This window comes from Natator depressus, chromosome 7, assembly GCF_965152275.1.
Source record: "Natator depressus isolate rNatDep1 chromosome 7, rNatDep2.hap1, whole genome shotgun sequence".
Taxonomy (NCBI): Eukaryota; Metazoa; Chordata; order Testudines; family Cheloniidae; genus Natator; species Natator depressus.
The window spans coordinates 89,634,142-89,651,184 of record NC_134240.1 but is presented as its reverse complement, the minus strand read 5'-3'; the positions used below and the strand labels follow the sequence as shown (position 1 = coordinate 89,651,184).

Sequence of the window (17,043 nt, the reverse complement as noted above, 5' to 3'; positions counted from 1 at the left end):
CCCTTTAAATTGCCACCCAAGCCCGGCTGCCAGAGCCCCTGGGTAGCAGCGGCAGGGCTCCGGTGGTGATTTAAAGGGCCCAGAGCTCTACTGAGATAGCAGCAGCTGGAGCCCCCGGCCCATTAAATCGCCCCTGAGCCCCGGGGCTCCCAGCCACCTCTGCAGTTAGTAGCTCTGGGGGTGATTTAACAGCCTGGGTATTTAAAGGCCCACCTCTTCTGGTTGAGGCCACACCTCTTTCGGTTGAGGCCACGCCCCCCCCGCTCAGGACTCCAGAGTACCGGTAAGTTCTTTAAGTTACTTTCACCCCTGGTTCTGGCCAATAATGCACTGCTCAACTCTAATCACTGGAATATAGGTCAGCTTTTACTGGTCTCTACTCCAAGCAAGCATGGGTCACTTGGGTCATAGCCTATTCCCAGCACCTTTCTTTAGCTACAAGAGAGACACTAATAAATGGGGGAAAGGGACAGATTAGGAAGGGAAAACAAGAAGACAGAAGAAGAAGAGAGGATCATTCTTTGTCATTTTCTGTCTAGCACATTTAATTTAAATTCCCAAACTTTCTTGACCTTTTTCCTCAGTCACCAAGCTAAATAAAACGTCTTGGTCCTGCAGCCAGGCCAGCAGACTGAAGGTCAGCATGCAAGGCAGAACACAGCTGCCAATTATTTTTGCTACAGGCAATGACTTTTCCTTAACACTTGATTCCACTACTGAAGAGAGCGGATAATGTGTGTAGTTGTCTCAGATCGTTGGAGAAAACAAATGACTTGCAATTACTGAACAGTTCAGATACAAAGAGATGGACCTGCAGATGTTCTTTTTCCAGCAGGTCAGTGATGTGTCACCATAATAGCTACTGCCCTTGTAAAATTACCACCTCTTTACTGGGACACTGTGTGGAAGTTCAAGTCCAAAACCCAGGTTTTCAGTATTGCCAACTTTTGCCATTTTGTATTTAGTGCCTTCTTTAAAGTTCCAGTTCTTGGAGTTATGCTGTTATGTGCAAATCTCAGCTTTTCTTTTTTTTTTTTTTTAAAGAAAATATTCAGTCCTCATGATCTGGGAGAAAGGCTTGAAAATATGCTCCCTTCAGGCTCAAAAAACAGAAGGCAAATAAAAAGAATCCCTTGATCTCTTGATTTTTAAGCCAATCTCTCAGCTTTGGGAGGCCTGAGTCAGGAATTTTTAATACTTGCTGTTGGCAGTACCTGGTTTTTCAATAGTTAAGTCAGCCTGATTCCCACCCACCCATCCCACCCCCCAAAAAGGGGGGTTACAAAACATAATAGGAATGGAAATATTTTCATGATATTTTGTCAGTCAAAATCATTTGTTTTCTTTAAATATTCCCCTATGATATTTCCAACCCCACCATGACAGGGCTTGGGTAGTGAGTTGGAACCAGAACGTGAAACCGAAAATGAAACTGACCAGCCTGCTTTGTGTTCCTTTAGGACTGTAGTTCAATAGCTAGTGTGTCCTATAACAACAATGAATTGTGTTTTGTTTTTAAGTTTTAATTGAAAAGGATAGGACTAACTACTGTGCTTCAGATCCCAGCTGTGATTTCATTCCATGCACTTTAGGTCACGTCTGTGGTCCTATCTCTTGAGAAGCAACTACCACTTGTCCCAAACTGGGCTTCATGCAGCCCTGGGATATCACAAATTCCACTAGTATAACCCATAGCTGAGGATGCTGGTAGCAGTAATTATACATGGAAATGATTTTCAGTAGCTTAATGTCTCCTTTGGAGAGTTGGTTGTGAATGGCTGGTGCTGGCTGAGGAGAAGGCATAGCCCGAGCATCTGAGTGATGCACTCATTATCTGCATACCACTAGACAGCAGCCATTGGAAAGGCACCTGTGCCTTGTTATCCTTCAAAGCTACTCTCCCAAGGCAGAACACTCAAGATGGGAGCAGTGCAAATACCCACCAGCCTGCCCCTATGAAATTAATTCCCCCATCCACCACACACAGAGAAGGTAGGGATTGTCCACCTCCCTCTCGCCAGTCTGAGGCCAGTTGAAAGCCAACCCACACCCTGGAGAGCAGCCACAGGGCTGTTCTAAACTGGATTTTGCTGATTGGCCCCAAAGGCAACAGTCCACTGCAAGAAATAGCCAGAGTGCAGAGGTGTTCCAGTCATGCCCCTTCTCCATGGCCATTCCCCCCACACACTTCCTACAGTGGAGCCAGTTGCCTTCAGGCTGACTAAACCAGCTGTTAGCCAGCCAAGAATCTCCTATGCCACAGGGCTAGCCTGTAGCCAGTTGAGCGCGTTTTAATAATCTGCCTTTATGTTGCTCAAACAGTACACTCCCTGACATCTAGTTGCACCCATTTACTGACACGTTACTTACAAGTTGGCATTACTTGCACAGTAGTAAGTGGGTGCAGGTAGATGTCAGGGAGTGTAACACATATTGCCATATACATCGCCTCTGAAGTTTGCCCGAGCTGTACAGATTAATTACATAAAATGTGCCGCCTTTGAACAGTATATAAGTAAATTATTTTCTGCACATGAAAGATCAGATAAAAAAGCAGGTGTATGAACAAATTGTTCTTTTTACATTGCAGCGAACTGGAGTCTTTTTCCCACACAGGTTTACACTCTGAGTTTATAATGTGCTCTGGGTATTCTTCGGTGTGGTGGGAAAACTTGGAGAGTAGAAGAGCTCTTTTTCCTTCTGCAAAGGAGAAGGGAGAATATTCATTTCTCTCCAGTGAAAGCTCTGCCTTCATTGTCCCTGCAAATGAAGAAGTAGTTCAATCCCTATCTAAAGAAGGGGGAGCAAATCTGGCTGTAAATGGAGTGCATCAGCAGTACAGTGAATCGCTCAGAAAGTGGTGGGAATTTGCAGACAACTAATGCTCTAACAAGAGTAAGAGACAACTTTCCAGACATTATGAAAACAACAAGAATAGCAATAATTGAGAGGGCTAAGAGAAGGGATGACATCACTCAACTGCAGTTGGAGTAATGCACGCAGGAGCAGAGTGTACTGCCGAGATGTCTGCTCTACAGCTGTAATTTTAGGAGCTGCTTCAGATCTGTGTTATGTGATTCTGCTGCAGTGTTTACACTAAAGGCTACATTTTATTCAGTTTAGAATAGAAGTACAGAGTTATGAAAACAGCCAGGGAAAAGAAAGATGAAACTAGACCCCTTTATTAGTCAGAAGAGATTCCCTGCTGCTTCAGTGACAATGACAGTATCCATTGTAGGGCAGAAAAATTTTCTCAAGTGACTTTAGCTCTACTGTGGTTAACCCATCAGAGGCCTCTTCCTGTAGCTCAGAGGACAGCAAGATTCAACATGTGCTGGCCATTTGGGGAACAGATTCATAATGAACAGATAAGATTTCAGGAGACCACAGAGACTTAAAAAAGTAACCTTCTGACACTAATTTAGCAATTCTTTTTTTCCCTTTTTGTTTTATACATGGCAAAAGTTTTTTATACCAAATATTAATGAGCTTGGAGAGCTATTATATCTCACTGATTTGATTTTAAAAAGCTTTATGGCAAAGTATTAATTTATTTAGTTGATTTGTAAGATCCTTAGAGAGCAGCTCTATGCTGGAAAAAGGGCTATAAAAATGGCACCTTCTTACCCAGTAGATCTGCTCTTCATGGTGTATTCAGGATCATATCTGCTTACTTTAGTGACAAAAGTACGTTGTTGCTTCTTTTGACTCCAGTTAGCACTACAGACCCAAATAGCTATGGGAGAGTGAGCTGGAGTTCATTCTGGTTCTCACACTGTTGACAAACTTGTGTGTTAAGTTCCAGGGCCAGCTTCTACCTACAAACAAGGACTTTTCACAAGTATAACTGAGGGCAGAGTTGGACATCTAGATTTGTTATGACACCTTTATGATGATGCATGAGCACACCCCATAGACTATCACACCCCATAAAGAGCCCTTATTCTCTATTCCAGCCAAGCTACAGTCAGCAAAGGAATGGAATGCTGGTACAAGTTGGATTTACTTTGCCCCCTTCATATTGTGGGGCCATTCTGGGTCCTGCCTCGCCCCTGGCATAAGTTAATGCAGCCCAAGGACTGGCACTGGTCTGTAGGAGCTGTTGCGGTAGCCACTCCTAAGATGCCCCTTTCCCCACAGCCATGCCTTGACATGCCTCCTATTCTGGTGGTTACAAGGTGGTTAGCGTAGAGCCAAGGATGCCAGCTTCACATGCTCCAAGGAAGTGCCCACACTAGAGGTATTGTTTCAGCCCTTTTACATTACTGGTGCAGCATAAAGGAGAAATGGAGACTCAGGTCCAACATCCTGAAATTCACTTGGGAAGTCACTGAGGGAAATAAATATACTCCTGAGACCATTTCCAGACCCTTTACAGAGCAGGGCCATACTCTAAGGAGAAGCAGCTCCTCAGCCAAGCCAATCAGAAAGAGACTGTCTGTGGCTTATTACAAGTACATGACAGCCAACTGCTCTTTTCTTACATGTAAAAGGTCAACAAAGAGAATCTCACAATATTATTGATAAGGTATTAAAAATGTCTACATCTGTTGTACATTTTGTTAAACCTTTTATACATCCGGCAAACCTGTATTAGCCTAAATCTATATTCTCCGGTGCTCTGAAACGCTCCTGTTTTGCTATTACTGCTGACACCGTCTTGACTCAAACTGTTCTGATATGGAACCCACTGGGTAGGTCTAGGAATACCCCCATTTCAGGAGTTACTACTTTAGGTTCATCTCCTAACACTCTGAATAAAGTTAAATATGTACCTCTTTTAATACTTAAGTAATAATGCTCTAACCAGACCTTCTAACTGCAGATGCCCCAAACATTAGTAAATTAATGCTCACAGCATCCCTGTGAGGTAGGTACTATTATTCTCTTTTGGCAGATTGGGAAATGGAAGCAGAGATATTAACAAAATTACACAACAAGCCTATGGCAGACCCAGGAGTATAGCTCAGAGCTCCTGACTCCCTAATCACTGCTTTAATCGCCCATTTTGTAGTTGAAGTGGTAGTATTTAACATGTATATTGCTGTAGCATCTAAGGGCTGCAACCAGGTTAGGGCCACATCGCACTAGGCTATGCACACACATAATAATGGCAGTCTCAGCCCCCAAAACTGCTCCTTCCTGTCTTTAAGACTTTAAAGAAAAATCACTGAGTGATGAAATTCTAGAGCCAAATTCTATTCTTGGCTGGACATCTCCATTGGGCTGGTGCACACATTCAAGAATGTGAGCTCTCAGTGACTGTCTTTTTGTTCTGTTTCTACAGCACCTAGTACAATGGGACCCTGGTTCATGACTGAGGCTCCTAGGTGCTACAGTAATACAAATAATAGCAAAATGTCCCCTTTTCTGTGTAGGGGGTCATAGCCTGCTCTCCTTTGGATACCAGGACCACTCATGCTTAGACTACTCATGAAATTGTTTCTGCCTGCTAAGATGTCCGTATTCAGAGATAAGCCAACCTTCCGAATTGCACTAGGAAAAAAAATTTAAATACAAAGTTAGGATATTTTGACAAATTCTGAGCCATTTCACCCACAATGTAAAATCAAGTAAAGGGAATTTAGTCCCAATTCATACTGTTAAAAATCTGGGAGGCATTAAAGATCAGCTCGTATCTTTTTAGCCAGAGCTGGCACCAGAAGCATAAGCTGGAGGCAAGCTGCAACAGGAGCCCCAGGAAGGATTCCTGCTGCTGACTCAGTCAGAATTCCTCCTAAGGGAGCATACCACCCTTCCGTGATTTTATTTGTTTTTGGAAATGGTCCCATGTGCACTCCCTACCATACCAAGTGAACTCAGTCAGGGGCTATGGAGGAGGAATGAAATCATAACCCAACTGTTGCTCCATCTCTCTTTCCTTCTTCCCAAAAGGTTAACTTCACACCACCAACAGGCCTAGTCAAGAGCAGAGCTTGCATTTCCCAGTGGGATGGTTTCTAGCCACTGCCCATAGTGGGAAAAGGGCAGTAGTCCACCTTGCGTCCTCTCAACCACCCATGGAAGGCCAAACACAAACTACCCCTAAGCTAGGAACCTTGACTTGTCTTGGGGAGCATTTCTAATCCCCCTTGGAGCTCTTTTGCCACCTTTCCCATATATCCTCTACTTCACTGTACTCTCAACTGCTGCATTGCCCTCCTAAAATTGGATGACAATATAGTCCTGTCAGGCTCTAAGGCTCAGATTCTCAAAGGTATTTAGCTGTTTAACCCCTTCTGAAAGCAAGGGGACTTAGTGACTAAAAATATCTTTGAGGGTGTGGGCCTACATCCCTGCCGCTATGACTCATTCATTACAAGTTATGCAGGTCTTTGAGACTGAAGTTTGTAAGAACAATTTCACTAAAGTTTTGTTCTTTACATTGAAAATAAAACTTATTGAAACTTTTACTTAAGCAATATTGTAGAGCATGTGAGAAAGAAACATTAGCAACACTCAGAGGGTGAAGTCTTGGCCTCACTGACTTCAATAGAGCAGGCATTTCGCCCAGAATGTTTTATATTTTTTCCTGTAACAGAAAAAAAGCATAGTTCATGGAGGGTGGGTGATGTTATATTCTCTGTAAGAATGTTAGGTGTGGCGTATATTTTTTGCCTGGCTCTAACTGATTGATAAAGTGCACAAAGTAACAGAGATTGCTGAAGGGAGAAGAGGTTGAAAAGACAAGGAGTAGATTTTCCAGAACCGTAGGCTTTGACTTTTGAATACTGTTATTTTCAGCACCTTTTTGGTCCATCATTGTGTTTCAGGCCTGTAAATGAAGCTCAGGCACCATGGAATTGAATGAGTAAGTACTGTATGCAAAGGTCCCACCAACCAAAGCTTCTTTATAGTCACAAACTTGGACTACATATAAATTCAAACCCTGAGTTTTCTCTGAGGCATCTACTCAACATTATCTAAAAGCAACTGGAGGAAGGAGCTTTCTTATGGGATTTACCCATTCATTCCTCCCTTGTTCTTCTGCAATTGGTGGTTCCCTCATAGTCCACAAAGTAAGAAAAAAGCCAACGAAATTTTTTAATTCTGTTGCATGTTGTATGTTCTAGAGAGCTGGATTTCTTTGGTGTTAATTATTTACAGACAAAAATCCGAAGTGGCATTCATTGATTTACTGTCAACTCAAAGGACTCCATTTTAGCCAGCCAAGTTTGTGCCCAGTAAAACTAGTAATTTTAGAAAGGGACATCTGTTTAAAATGAATTTTTATACTGATCACAAAAGCTGAAGAGAATACTGTGTATTACACCCATGCAGCTTTCTTGCACGGACATATGCACACAACACTGTTTCTTCTGATGAAAACAGTACACATTTAAATATCAAGAGGACAAAAAGAAATCCCCACAAGGAATGCTCAGAGAGGGTTAATTTTATCCCCCACCCCTTCTTTTTCTTTTTCAGAATAATGAAATTAGTTGTTCCATAGTTTCTTGAAGGGCCAAGCTCGGTCTTCTTACAGAACAATACATGCTGTGCTCTCTATGTGAATGCACTTATGGTGAACTTTGAGCTACACATCTGCTACAGAGAAGTAACTCGTATTCCCAATTGGCCATTACCAGCAGAAGATGCAGGGTTCATCCATGCTTGAGCATATTTTTATTAGAGATACTTCAGCCTTACAGGCATAATAGATTGGTAGTTACTATTTATACACCTCATTAAAATGCACCCTCAAGTTTTATTATTTCCATTTGGTGAATGAAAGCAGAAGCTCTATATTACAAAAGGTGGTGACTATGGGACTAATATATAGCATATTAACAGCATAATACTCTTTGTTTTTTAACTCACAGCCACAGAAGTGTAAATGAGACTGAACTAGGAATTTCCTTGGGCCATTTTTCTTTTCTGTATGAATTAACATGAAAGGTCTGGGTGAAGTGATTGCTGAAAATTATTGATAACAATCCATCTTTAGGGAATAACTTTTCCCTTCAGAGCTCTGATTTTTCTGGCTTCTTTCAAATGTTCTCCCTTGAACTTTGATTAAATGAAATGATGGAGGATGGAGAGAGGGAAGAGAGGGTTAAGCACAAGAGTTTGAATGAGATAGTGCTGCTTATCTGCAAACAGCACTTCTCTCTCTCTCTCTCAAACTGATTTACACATACTCTGAGCTGATTATAAGTGATTTATAGAAAAACTGATTCCATGGCCTGTGTTCAAAAGATCAGAGGTTAAATTCATATTTGATGGGTTCAGTAAAACACCCTCTAACCAGCAGCAAAAATGCCTCGGCTCATTAGGTTGTCTTTGTAAACAAGACGTTTGCCTTAGCGGACTGCCTGGTAAAATATTTTAGATAAATATTACTCCCTGCTTTTATCACATTGACCATTGTCTTCTGGCACCAGGAGTTACAATCCCAGGTATAGATTTAACCTCATGATAAGGTTTAGGGTTGCTGATATATTCCTCATTAGCTTTCCTAAATCCCCAAATTCCTGGAGCCAGTGGTTGAGTGGGATGGGAGTGAGCATATTCAGAGTCTGGGCATCTACCAGCTATAACTCCATCCCACTGCTGAATGAAATTAACAAATAGCACCCACAGCAAAACACTTTGTAGGTCTAAGAATACCTACAAGCGTTGGTAAGTGTCACAGAGTAGACATTAAGGGTCTGTCTGATCCTTGCAGTGCTTACTCCCATGGGTAGTACTTAATTATGCAAACAGTCCCAGGAATTCAGTGGCACTAATTTTGTAAGTAAGAATTTCAGGATCAGTGCCTACACAAGGTAAAGGCAATGAATATATATCTAGTTGTAGTGAGATGTGTAGTAGATAAATTAGGCTTTTTTCAGTTTTTGCCCATAATGAAAAGTATTTGATATTTTCAGAAACGTTTGAACATGTTTTTCACAGCATAAAGTCAGGAACAAATATTGACGTTTGTTACTTTAAAAACTTTTGGTGGCTCACATAATTGAAAAAAAAATTATGAAATTAAGTTACCACAGTATTACTATACAGTGGTACTAATACAATAGTTATTTACACAACAGAAGTGAGGGCTCTTTGGGTGATAGCCAGCAATATAAACTGAAAAGGCACTAGACAGCTGAGTAACGTATCTTACTTAGACTAAACCCAGTATCTGCTATGACAATGGAGGCACAATACTTGTCACTGCAAGCAGATGAAGGATCTCAGAGAAACCCAAGAGCTCTCCAGACTGGGCACAGAAAATGTATCTGGGGATATGGAAGGAGAGGCCCCTTTCATTATTTTAAACAGATTTTATTACAGCAATTTATATCCTACCACCTCAAGTAGCAGTATGATGACAGATGGTTACACAGACTGCTATAACAAAACCACGTGAGCAGTGTTGTTACGCTCATGATCACCTCTTAGACGCTACTGAGTCTTCAGATGCTACGCATTTTGCTGTGTAGTGCTGTGGTTAGAAAACAAAGGAAATTAACATATACAAAACCATATGTGATTACAACTGGGAGCAACAAAACCTACCCGAAGCCATGAAACTCCTAATGGGAGCAGACACTCTGATTGCTGTGCAGCTAGGTCTATGGGTCGGCTGTGGCTTTGCAAAGCATTTTTTAGGTAATTGCAGGATTTTTTTAAGCCGCTACAGAGAGTTATTTTTTGGCTGTTTTTGTACGCTACTTCTCTCAACTCAGAAGTCCTAGAAGTTTAAAAATTGTTCAGTCAAGAATGTTTCTGGGGCCTACAGGGTAAGATGAGGGAATAGGGCCTAGCTGTGAAAGACAGTGGTGGTACTCATTTACTCCAAGAAATTATATTAGTTATCCTAGTTCCTGACTAGATACTAGGTCATTTTTCAGCTGTGTTAAGGTGATTTTGGATATTTCATCTGAAAACACTATACATATCTTATTAATTTTGGCCATGATATCAAAAGGTTTCCATATCAGTGGGGGCATGTATATTATCTGTAACATGCATAGGAAATATATATATTATATGTACTGTATGTTTGTGTACTGAGATGAATGAAAGGAACTAGGACCCATATTTGATGTACCGTTTCTCTTTTTAGTATCTATTTGCTGTATCCATATACTTTTTTGTCCTGTAAATACCTTCAGTGTTTCCCCTTACCCCCTGGAAAATTAAATGCCAACGAGCCAGCACTCAGGCGTAAGACTGTACAATAGCACACCAATATGCTATCCAGATGGAGAAGGGGAAAATCCAGTGTCCAGTGACAGTGTGTGTAGATAGGGAGAGGGGAGATTTTAAATTATACACCAAAAATCCATTGTCTTTGTAATCTTAAAGATTTTTTTCTACCTGCATTGGTTATCAGTATGTCAAGAGCTAGTTTTCTGTTTGTATGTACCATAAATATACATTACTCATATTATTTATGTAAGGCTATTTTGTGCCATTAGGTTTCATGCATGTCCTCTGGGTAATGCCCAAGTAAAGGGATTTTGGGAGGGGAAACATCACTGACATGGAGAAACGGAATCCTTTTCTCCAACCCAGACAGGGCCTGGGGCATACGTGCGGCAACAACAAATGTGTTGCCATAGTAGTCATGAGCTTTTGGTCTATGTTCTCCATTCCTCCCTCCCAGATTCTCATGCTCTTCAGGCAGCTACAGGGTTTATGGTCAATGAACCTGTGCAGCTTTTTTATTAGGAGCCTGATCCAAAGACCACTAAAGTCAATAGAAAGTCTCCTATGTAGTTTGATGGTCTCTGATCAGGCCCTTACCAGCTGGCAGTTGATGAGTGCTGTGTGGGAATGACATTTTTCCTTTTCCTCAGATGTCCTCTCTGTACTTGTTCACTCATATGATTGTCATGGACAGACAGGATCAGCAGCTTGCTTGTATCTCACAGCATTATATCTCTGACCCTTAGACTGACTTTCAAAGGCATCAGTGAGCAGCAGGGGTTTTTGTGTCGTGAGCTAGCTAAACTGTGCTCGAATTATGTGAGCATCTGCAAGAGAAACTGGGAAGTCACAGCGTCATTGCACACAACACCTCTGTAGTTGTGCAGCTGTTAATTTCAGACCTGGATGAAATTCAAAGTTAGTGTTTCACATAATTTAACTCAAACTTTTACCATCCTATTTGACATGATTTGCTCCTCCAACTCCCAACCCTACTCCCCAAATTTTCCGTTTTGTGAAATATTGGTAAAATGGCAGTTTTTATGTTTAAAAATATGCAGCAAAAGTACATTTCTACGTGTATTGTACAGTCACTTTTGATGAGATGATCCCCTTTTCACCTTAACATGGGCCATGGAATTTGTCTGGCTTCAGCTTCCATCCATTGGTTCTTATTACAGCTTTCTCTGCTAGATAAAGCACTATTTTCTCCCCATGAAGGCACATACACACTGTAATTGAGTTATCTCTCAAACTTCTTTTTGATAAAGTAAACAGACTGACAGTCCAGTTCTGTTATCTTGGAAGACTTGAGGGTGGAAGACAGACACTTCTTTGCAGTAGCAGAATTTTGCATTGAGGATTTTTATATTCTTCTGATTTGTACATTATGGGATATCTTCTGCTCTCAGTTACACCAGTGTCTATCTTTAGTATCTACATAGAAGTCAATGGAGTTTTTCCAGATTCACACCAATGTAACAGAGCAGACTTTGTCCCCAAGCATCTCTGGCACTGGTTATTCTGCTTCTACAGGATAAACATCAGGAACTGTTTAAAAAACTTTATGGGATTAACTCACCCCACGACACATTACAGTATCAGTGGTTTGGTTCCCTGGTGCAATGAGCCTGCCAAACCTAGAAGGGCAACAATTCCACCTGGGAAACAGATGAAACTGTTTTAGTACCTTATCCTTATTTAGGAACAGTGAAGTTAGGTACAGTGTATTTGGGAGAAATTACAATGGCATTTGATTACTCTATGCGTATAATCTAATGATGTCCTGAAACACACATGGCATAGAAGATAAGTATTAGGGGACAGCCGTGTTAGTCTGTATCCACAAAAACAACATGGAGTCCGGTGGCACCTTAAAGACTAACAGATCTATTTGAACATAAGCTTTCGATGCATCTGAAGAAGTGGGGTTTTTACCCACGAAAGCTTATGCTCAAATAGATCTGTTAGTCTTTAAGGTGCCACCGGACTCCTTATTGTTTTTAAGACACAGAAGAGAACATTGTTTTAAAGGCTTACATTAGTGACTAAGTACAACACCACCACAACAAGTGAAAAGAGTATAAGCCACTGATTTCCATCCTATTATATAAAAGCCACTGATGCTTGCTTCATTAGCAGAGTTTAGTCTTTGATAGCAAAAATGGTTTGAAGCTGAGAGAAATAGAAGCTGCAGTATCATTAAATACAGAAACGCTTTTTTCGCTCTTTACTAATATTTGGGGATTGTTTTTATTAGGCTCAAACCTAGGTCTAGTCTAAGAGCCACACACAGAACTGATTCCCTGCTCTCCTCTATGCTGCTCTAACAGCATATTTCTCTTACACACAGAAGGGAACTAGGGCTCTGAAGGTCACATTGATAGTTTGTAAATAATTGTTTCCATATGTGGTAGGCCATATTTCTCTGATATGTATAAGGAGCATAAAGGAAACTTTACAGTAAAATGAAAGGGACATACTTCCAAAATCCAGAAGTCATGCTATTTGTGGGAGTCACACAACACCAAGCTAGATCCTCATGCCACCTAAAGCCAGTGCTGATCTGGGGTTCTCACTGGAAAACAAATAGAATATTACAATTGTTCTATTATTATGTGTGTGTTTACAGCTGTGCCAGCCTGAGGGGGAGGGACAGAATAGCCAGCCAGTTTGCAAATACTGAAAGGTCAAAGTGGTATGGCCAGCTGCCATAATTCTTAGAGTATATAGGAATTAAAAGTTCTAATGACTTGGCCTGACGATTACTTACATATAGTTTAGATTAGAACATTGAACTGAGACATAGATTCTATATCTTTGTTAATAGTGATTATAATAAAGTGAAAATAGCACTTTGACCCCAAGGTAGTTTATTATAATTATTTTTATTGCTTACTTGTAAAATATTGTATCAGTTATGAACCAAAGGGCCTGTTTTCCCCCTCCCCCCTACTAACTTCCACAATTTGCAGTTATTTACCCCTGAATTGAAAACGCTACCTGATGAGAATTCTTCACTCACTTTTGCACCTATCCAAACCACCCATGATGCAAAGCAAGCACAACACTATTCTGGGGGAAGGAGTTAGCGTTAATAGGCTTTTTGAAACACTGTGTTTTAAGGAGGGACTTGAAAGAAGAAAGGCTACAGTCACAGCATATTGGTTCAAGGAGGGGTTCCAAGCATTGGGGACTGCACTGAAGAAATCCCACAGAAGAAAGTAATAAAACCCTTGGCAATGTGAAAACAGGTTGAGATCAAATTAAAAATGATTTCATTCTTTTCCCAAAATTCCAGGCAAACCCCAAACCTGGAACTCTCAACTGTTTTTGCCTCTGCATTTCCTGGTGCCCCATGAGAGGGACTGTTCTTGTTGGTTTGGGTCCAGATAAAACCAGGAAGGGATGGAAATCTTACACGAGGGCCCAGATTTCCAAACAATTGAAATTTAGATAAGCTTGGACAAGTATCCAAACTTTGTACTCATAGAAGCCAAAGGGTAATTTATTGAAAATATTTTTCTTGCGGAATTGTAGCTGTACAGTCATAAGCATCTAATGTGTATGTCAGACTCACCTTAAACATCAGCTACAGCTTCCACGTACTCTGTCGCAATGTTTCACATGTACACTCTGTGGCTTCTAGATGCACTTAAGATGGCCATTCTAAGTGTATCTGAAAAGCAGAAGAGAAAGTCATGTCAATGTAAAGGAGAGGACAGGTCTGTTAAAATAGAGCAATGTTATGAACTAAGGGCCAGATCAGGGTTCTGACTTGTCTGCACATAGTGCATGTCGGGGTGTATTTGACAGGTGGTGTAACACTCACCTATGCACTTCCCAGTTCCTGCTGCACTGGGTTACAGCAGTTTGAGGTACATAGGCAAGGATGGTTCTGGGGAGAAGTATCCTGGCTATACCCCACCAGCAGTGATAAGCAAAAGAGACCCTCTGCCCCCTCAGCAGCACGAGAAGATCATCCCAGTGCTAGGGTTATCTGCCCTGGGTCAGTTACGCCAGCTTTAGGGGCTGTTTACATTGATGGTGCTCATTCTGTGCGTTTGGTGGAGAGACTCATTAGTTATACCCTTATCCAAATTTTTTAAAAATGCCCCTGATAATTACATGTAGCCCCTTTCTGGGGCACCCCTGGTCTCCGTGCATGATGGATTCCTCCCTCCTAAATGGTTCTGTGGCCCACCAAAGGACCAGTCGGTCCTGGCCATCTGCCATCTGCTGCAATAAAGGGGCCACTTCTCCTATGGCTGGAACAAGGTCCCCGCATCTGAGTCACTCCCCACAAACACTGTGCCTGTCTATGTTCTGTGTACACGAGTGGGCAGTCCCAGCCACAGGCAAGCTATCCTGGGCCTGCATGGCAGTCGGTTGCCATGCTATGTTAACCAGGTTCCTGTAACTAGTAACTACTTCTCCTCCACCCAGGCCCGGACCCCAGAGGCTCACAGCACTCAGGTTTGACAGACATTGGTGTTCATAAGGGGTCTTCTCCTTCCAGGAGCCTCCTAATAGGCTCCCTGATAAGTGCTGCCAAACAAACATGTTCCTTGGCCATTTATTCCAGCTGCTGCTTCCAAGGAGCTGTGGAAGCCAGGTCCCTTAGGCCCCCAAAATAGCAGGAGGAGGAAGGGGAAGAGCTCCTGCAAAATCTGCTGATTTAAAGTCACTCAAGTTTCTGCAAACCTTCTCAGCATATTCCCTTTTCACTCATAAGGAAGTTCACTCTAAATCTGGGTTTGCTCTAAACCTGGAGCACAGAAATGTCATAAAGCAAATCCAATTGAATGGATGGTTTCACTGAGAAATCAAGTTTTGTTGCTGTCTCCCTCCAACCAGCCCTTCTCTTCTAAACATAAACAAATAAAAAACAGGCCAGCTCCCCGCTAACCTTCAGTTGCCTTCTGGAAGACATTGCACTTGTTTGCATACTACACCTTCTGCCCTCCAGGATCTTTAGGGTTAGCAGCCTGGCCCCCTACTTCCTCTCCATCAACTCTTCACAAAGCAGCCATTTGACTCAGTTCCCTCAGCCTTCTTCCTCACATGGAGAAAGTAAGCTGCCTCCCTCCTTAAATCCTCCTGGGGAGACAGCCACAAAAGCTTTTTCAGTCCTGCTGCTCCCTGCTACATTGCTACCTATAAAACAGTGTGACTCCAAAGCCGCCAATGGGCTACTGGGGAAACCACACACTCAGGCATTCCAGGTTCCTTATCTGCCTAGGTATTTCTACCACATGCATCACCCTAAGAGATAGATTTTTAAAGGTATTTAGGCATCGAAACATGCAGATAGGTACCTTATGGAATTTTCAAACATGCTTAGCTGTCTAACTCCCATACCTGTGTGCTTTTGAAAAAAGCCTCTTGGCTCTTATCTGCATCGTTAGGTACCTAAATATGTTCAAAAATCTATCCCTAAGTGTCTTTCAGAGATTGCATAAGTAAATAAGCAGATCCTTGAAACTTGTGCACAGCTCTACAGTTAATGAGACAGAGCAAATACTTTTAAATGATCATGCTAGTGCAAAATATAAAATATTATTTGAACATAAAGGGTTAGGAAATAAACAATCCTGAACTCCTATATTTTGTGCTAACCACAGCACACATGCAAGGGTTTTCCAGGCTCTCTTTTTCACATCAAAAAGACACGATAAAGGATCACAAGGGTTTTACATGCAGATGATGTGCCCTTTGAAGATATCAGACTATGTTCCTGAGATGGAAAAAACCTTTTCAGCAGAATGCAAAGTCAAGTGGATTAAATAAATTGTGGTTTGTCTTTAGTGAGTGTGGTCTGGGTTTCAGTTGAGCCCAGAAGGAAAGATCAACACAAATCTCAAAAGTAACATGAGCTTTACTTGGTCTCTGCTTAGCCATAGCTAATACCCAGTAAGGGTACACCAGATTGTGCAGTTGTTCCATTATTCAATAACTAATTTAAAGGTAACCTGGAACACCCAAGTAAAAACTCTAAGCCAGAAATGTAGTTGGTAGATATTTTAGTAAAACGCTGTCTTCCAGCCAATAAGTGCTCAAACCAGAAAGTTTGTATCCAGATCTAACTTCCTAAAAGTCTGGAAATGTCCAGATTAAAGATTCAGGCTTAAAGATTCCATGAAAAGAAAGTCCTTTGGGTCCTCACTGACTTCCCAAAAAATGTGTGTCTGCACACTAGCTTAACTATTGGTACCTCTCTGATTAAATACCCCAGAAGATGCATCATTCTCTGAACATGAAAAATCGCACAGGCTGTGGCTCTGCAAGGACTGTGACTTTTCATCGATCACTGAAAAAGATCATTCTGACATTGTCAGATATGAAAAGCTTCTCTTGATTTATATGCACATGTATATGTATTTTTCTATTATAGATTCTGTATGTTTTCTTTTAAAACATAAAAAATGAAAGAGATTCTACAAAATATATCGTTTCCCTGCTGTTTCTCGGGCAATGCACATTAGTGTAGGATACCAATATACTGAAACTAAATGTTATGCTGAGTCGAGACATTTATAGCAAAGTGGGTAAAGTAAAGCAAAGCACCGAATCCGCCCCATTATCCATACCCAGTGCTGTGAATTGGCTCTGAATGTAACTGTGTATCATTTTTAGATCTCCCTAGCCTATTTCTCTCATTACAAATGAAATTTTTGCAACTGTTTTTATTTTAAAACCTGGCTCAGATGCGGCCAGTATCTCTCTAAAATTGCTGTCTTCTTTAGCAGAATCTCAACTTTCTTTTCTTTTCTTTTTTAAATTAAATCTCTAGAGAAGAAACACTTGAGTCACAGTTTTTGAGGTTAACAAAGTGACTGCCTGAGTCTGGAACAATAACTCAAAAATGTAAACTGCCCTATATATACACAGCACAGCTGAGGG

The 17,043-nt window shown here is 41.3% G+C and overlaps 1 long non-coding RNA gene across 2 annotated transcripts in view; it reads right to left on the bottom strand.

Moving 5' to 3' along the window:
* LOC141991033 (uncharacterized) overlaps positions 1-13,744 on the bottom strand; it is an 83,349-nt gene extending 69,605 nt beyond the window's left edge. The window contains exon 1 of one of the 2 annotated variants that reach the window (XR_012640318.1): positions 13,721-13,744. This is a non-coding gene — a long non-coding RNA (uncharacterized LOC141991033). Of the gene's footprint in view, positions 1-12,623; positions 12,645-13,720 lie in introns of those variants that run through there. The other variant, XR_012640319.1, reaches the window with a different exon arrangement.
* Positions 13,745-17,043: the final 3,299 nt, after the last annotated feature.